The sequence below is a fragment of the Hyaena hyaena genome, unplaced genomic scaffold (genome assembly GCF_003009895.1).
Source record: "Hyaena hyaena isolate Hyena2069 unplaced genomic scaffold, ASM300989v1 scaffold_199, whole genome shotgun sequence".
NCBI classification, from domain to species: Eukaryota; Metazoa; Chordata; class Mammalia; order Carnivora; family Hyaenidae; genus Hyaena; species Hyaena hyaena.
The window spans coordinates 2,220,851-2,226,850 of record NW_024080831.1 but is presented as its reverse complement, the minus strand read 5'-3'; positions in this window follow the sequence as shown (position 1 = coordinate 2,226,850).

Below are 6,000 nucleotides of genomic sequence, written 5' to 3'. Positions count from 1 at the left end.
AACCCACGAACCGCGAGATCATGACCTAAGCGAAAGTCAGACGCTCAACCGACTAAGCCACTCAGGCGCCCCTCAGCTTAGCATTTTAAGGGGGAAGTGTATGTATGTGTCCCTTGGTTGAGTTCCTAACGGTGGCTTCCTTCTCCCACCTCCTGACCCTGGTTTTACTCTGTAGTCTCTGGGATGAGGCATGCCTTTTTCTCCTCCATCCTCACCACCGTGACCATTTACTGAATGTTTACCATGAACTGAGGGGCACTATAAGAGCTTACATGTGGTCCTCCAAACCACCACATGATGCCATTAATATTATCATCCCATCCCCCTTTTGAAGATGAGGAAAACAAGGTACATAGAAGTACTTTTTTAAATGTTATTTTATTTTTGAGAGAGAGAGAGAGAGTGAGAGAGCAGAGTAGGGGCAGAGAGAGAAGGAGACACAGAATCCGAAGCAGGCTCCAGGCTCTGTGCTGCCAGCACAGAGTCTGATGCAGGATTTGAACCCACAAACCATGAGATCGTGACCAGAGATGAAATCAGATGCTTAACAGACTGATCCACCCAGGCGGTCTATAGAAGTAATTTTTGAAAGTAACAGGGCTGAGTAGGCTCCTGCCCTACCTCCCCTTTTGTCTCAGGTCTTTGCATGCCAGGAGGAGGGAAGTTGGGAATATTCAGAGCAGCCTCCCAGGGACCTTCATCTCACTACTACACCTGACCTTCTCACTGTGGTGTGGAGTCTGACCTTCTTCCTCCCTCGTGGTGATTTCTTTCCTGGGGTTCCACTTGTGCGCCCCTGTTCTTATGGGATCCCTTCACTACCCACCTACGTGTGCATTAACACTGTCTATACACGGGTAAACCCCAAATGAGATTATAGTTCATTTCCCATGCAGTATGAAAACACTTAACTGTCTCCAAGCATTTTGTGACAACTTAGTTGGCACAGGGGTACCTACAGGGTGGTATCACTTACTTCACAGGTCCCAGAGTGCACGTGTGTGCACGTGCATGTGTGTGTGCATGTGTGTGAGAAGCCAAAATGTTAATAATCATGATCCCTGAGCATCAGGATTCCTGCTGAAAAACATCTGTTGTTTTTCTTTACATTTTTTACTGTATCAATTATTTAGTACTTGTATAATAAAAGTCAAATAAATGTAATCTGGGAACAATTTTAAAAGCTTATAAAGAAGAAAACTAAAATCATCTGTAATCTCAATATCCAGAAATAACTACTGTTGAGATTTTGGTATAACCATGTAGACTTGGGGTGCCTGAGAGGCTCAGTCAGCTAAGCGTTCTACTCTTGGTTTCAACTCAGGTCATGATCGAAAGGTTTCGTGGGTTTGAGCCCCACATCGGGCTCTGCACAAGCAGTGTGGAGCCTGCTTGGGATTCTCTTACTCTCTTCTCTCTCTTTCTCTCTGTTCCTCCCCCACTCACACTGTCTCTTTCTCTCAAAATAAATAAGTGAACCTAAAAAACCCCACCTAGACTTTTTCTTATGCTGTTTTAGGTACATATGATTTGGGTTGTCTTGCTCTCCTGGTCACAAAGAACAGAGATTATCCTCAATAAGATTAACCTAAAGGAAAAGATGTATCTGGGGATGCAGGGATTGCTTGGGGTCCTGAGGCTGTGAGGAGCCAGGCATTGCTCTCCTTGCTCTGAACGGACTGCGGTCAGTGGACTGTGGACTGCTCACCTTGCTTGCCCAGACTTGACCCCTGCTCATGCCTGTGGGATGATTCTGCCAGCCCTCCGCTCCCAGATGCACACGGATCTGTGGGGGGGGGGGGGGGGGGGGGGCGCCAGCCTTCTCTGTCTGCCTCTCCACTCAGGGCTGGCGGGAGGCCCCAGCAGCGGCAGTTGGCCTCCCATGGGCAGATCTGTGGACAAGAGGGGAGGAATTTTGATCTCCTCGCCACCTCCAGGGGCCTCTGCACCTGTGATGGGGAAGAGCTGGAGCCAAACAGAGTCAAGAAGTGGAAAGAGGGACAAAGGCCTGCCACATGGACATAGCTGGACCTGGTGGAAAGCACTCTTCTTTGTGCTTGATGAGCCAGAGCTTCTGTTTCGCTCTGGCTAGTTTGAGCTGGGTTTCTGTCATTTGTTTCTTTTTTTTTTTTTTTTTTAATTTTTTTTTTTTTTATTTCTAGGAGAGAGAGAGAGAGAGACAGCGTGAGCAGGGGAGGGTCAGAGAGAGAGGGAGTCACAGACTCTGAAACAGGCTCCAGGCTCTGAGCTGGCAGTCAGCACAGAGCCCAACACGGGGCTCGAACCCACGAACTGCGAGATCATGACCTAAGTGAAAGTCAGACGCATAACCGACTAAGCCACCCAGGCGCCCCCCCACCCTCTCTTCTTACCAACATGCTGCCCAGTAGAGACCTTGCCTTCTGGGTTCTTCTGGTCGGGAGAGAGAGACTGGTGTTGTGCTTGAAGTCCCCATGACACGGAGCAGGGAGTGATGAGGACAGCACGTGAGGCCACTGGAGATCTGGGGACAGACATTCTCCCAGCTGGGGCAACAAATCATACCTCAGAGGAGGTAGCATTTGAACTGAGCCTTGGAGGATCCCTAAGCTTTAGACATTGCAAGTGGAGGGAAGGCCTCAGGGCCCTGGGGTGGAAAATTGCAAGGGGAGAGTGTGGATTCAGTGGGGTTGGAGGAGGGATATGAGATGGGGGGGATGAGGTTGGAGACAGGCTGTGGCAGCCTGGCTTGGAGGTAAACTGTCTTCTTGGACCACTACTGCCCTTTGATGTAGGGAAGCAGGTCCCTGCCCCAGGCGGGACCTCAGAGGGCCCCATGCTTTTGAATATCTTTTTCAGAATGTTTCAGTCCCCTCTTGGGTGTCTGGGCTGGGCTGGCTTTTGCTGGGTGCCCTGAGCCAGGGCTAGGTCTGTATGGGTCATGTTATCCAGAAGCCTGTTCCCCTCTGATGACAGAGAGCTGTCCTCCTGGTAGATCCCATGCTAGGGCCAGGACCCAAAGGAGCCCTGGGTCCTACTACTCTCCTGGAGGGTGTTTCTGACTCTCTAGTCCAAGTGTGGGTGAACCAGGGGCCCTGAAGAGCTCCAGAACTCATACCAGTGGTGTCGTCCTGTGGGCCCCACTTCCAGGAAGCGGTGTGGTGAGTGAATCGCTCCTGCTGGCCAGCACGGTATTTTTTTTTTTTTTTTTTTGTGGGATCACATGAGTTTGAGTCACTTGGGACACAGGACAAATTCAAGGCTCTGGGTTGCCGATGGACAACTGCCAACCCTTGGGTTTTACTGTGTGTGTGTGTGTGTGTGTGTGTGTCCTTGCTTTGGCTCTCACCCAGCAGCAGGCTGATCACAGCACTGCCTTGGGTGTGCAGCACCCAAAGGTGGTAAGGATGGCAGGAAGTGTTCCCTCAGCACCCTCCCCACCCTGTGAACTGCACTAGGACATCACCCCAGCCCTCTCTGGCCTCCACACAGCATCTCAGGCAATCTTCTGGGTGTCATTCATCTCTTCCAAGGACTTTCAGCACCAGCCCACAACAAGAAGTCTTTACTTGCTGTGATGCTTATGGTGAGCATGAATGAGACTGTTCTTTTTACTCTGGCCATAGGGCCCCTCACCTTTCCTTCCCCTGGCCTGTGAAAGGCAGGGGTGTGGTCAATCGGGAAAGAGAGATGATTCTAGGAATTCAGTGATTATAGCCTGAAGAATTCTAGAGAAGTCATGGTTGCAAGACGTGTGCTCTGTGTTTATTCTATAAAATCCCCAATGGCAAATTTAACATAATCTGAAAACAAAATAAATAATTACATATATGTGCGTGTGTGTGTGTGTGTGTGTGTGTGTATGTGTGTATAGCATACTCTGGGTGAGACTTGTAGGTTTGATCACTTTCAAGGAAGCACCATTACGACCTTTGAGAGAGTCACTGGAAGCCAGCACTCATGGCTGCACTATGGTTGATGCAGCGTCACAAGCAGTGACATTAGAGAAATGGTACTAGGGAACGGCAGAGGCAGCAAGGTTCATATTGTTTCAATCTAAACAGGTTCTGAAGAGCCAAGGCATGGTGAGTAATGACACCCTTGCTACCTTTTCCTCACAGCAAGATTCATGAAGTTGGCCAGGAATGACAACTTTAACCATGAACAACGTGAACAGATGGTTCTTGGACTGGACAGGAAGGGCTGGTGCCTGTATATTATGGAGAATCTTTCTGTACTCTCACTGGACAATAATCAGTAGAGCTCAGGCGGGCCCATGAATTTTCACAATACATTATAAAATCAAACTGTTTGTACTGATAGGAGCTCTACAGAAATTATTTGCCAAGGGCCTGGCTACTGTAGGCAGTACTTGAGAGACCACAGGTCATACCCCTCACCCCCATGGGCAATTCCATCCATCTGCACTGTCAGTACACTCGAGCCTGATGCAGGGCTTGATCTCACCAACCATGAGATCATGACCTGAGCTAAAATCAAGAGTCTGACACTTAACCAACTGAGCCACACTGGTGCCCCTATACTACTAGTTTCAATGAAACAGAAATTTCAGAACATCTAGAGACAGAAAGAGTCAAAAGGTCACTTTTGTTCTCAATTAAATGCCAATGCTAAAACAGTACTGGCTACCACCTCATCACTTTCAGCCCCTTTTCTCTGGCAACTTTAATTGTTGAGTGGTCTTGAGCCCTGAGCTGGCTAGGGTTGGGGCTCAATGATGGTGTAGAGAGAGAGAGAGAGAGAGAGAGAGTGTGTGTGTGTGTGTGTGTGTATTTGTCCTCACACCTGTGGTCCAAGGCCTTGAGCTGCTGAAGGGAATTTCCGGTTTACGTTGCCAGCAACAAGAAGGCAGACTCTTTTTTGTATTCTTTCTGGGGCATAAATTGCAGCTGGTGATAAAATGTGTTGAACCTCCCTCACTTCTAAATCACATTGGACCACACAAATGCCTGGCCTAGGTAACCCTATTAGACCTACACCAGTGGGGCAGGTGGAACAGGGAGACATACATCCACAGGGTGAGCTGCCAGGCCCGGAGACTGGCATCTATTTTCTCCTCTTCCTTGGTGATAGCACGAGGAGACCATGAACAAGTGGAATTTCCTTTGGTAGACCTTGTTCAAAAAGAGAATGTATCGGTCTACACACCCTATTACCATACCACATCTATTATCATAGCAAAGAAAACATGCCATCATGACTTGCTCCAACAGAGCATTAGGACTCATGGTGGTTTTCCTAAGACCGTCTCAAAGAAGACAATGAAGGTTCTTCATTCTGTGTTTCCTTTGTGCTTGTCCCTCTTCTCCAAAACAAAATGTGTTGACTTTCTAGTTCAACAACATGGAACTACCCATCCTCGCCAGGAAATGGCCTACTTTCTCTTACATAAAATTTTGCCTGGTTTATTCTCTCTGCCTGGAATACCTACTCTCATTTTTCTTTTCAGGCTGGATTGGCCTTCTTGCTATTTTCCAAACATGCCAGTCATCTTGTCACCTTAGACCATTTGCATTGGTGATTCTATCAGCCTGGAATGTTCTTCCTCCATGTCTCCACATGACCTGCCCCTCATTTCATTGTCTTCACTCAGATCCTACATCGGGGTCATCACTGTCGATGGCCTCCACCCAGAGACCACCAGGAACCTCTCTGCAGGGGAGCAAGTCGGATTTATGGCTGGTTGCAGTGAAGGAGAACACACCCCATGGGGAATGTGGGCTTCTCGGCGTCAGGATGTCAGGAAAGGGCACATAGGGTTTGGGCGTGTTTTTGTCTAGATCCATCATGGTCACAGAGTGGCCTTGTCTGATGTTGATGTTCTGTGAAATTGTTTATATTCAGCAGGAGAACACCACAGCCTAGCTGTGAGTGTCAGGCCAGGCTGTCAGGGACGGCTTCTCTCTTCATGGTCATCGAATCCTGGTGCATAGAACTGAAACTGGAGGAGAGGGAGGCAGGTGTTGAATAAAAACATGTTGAATGACTTGCCTAAAGTTT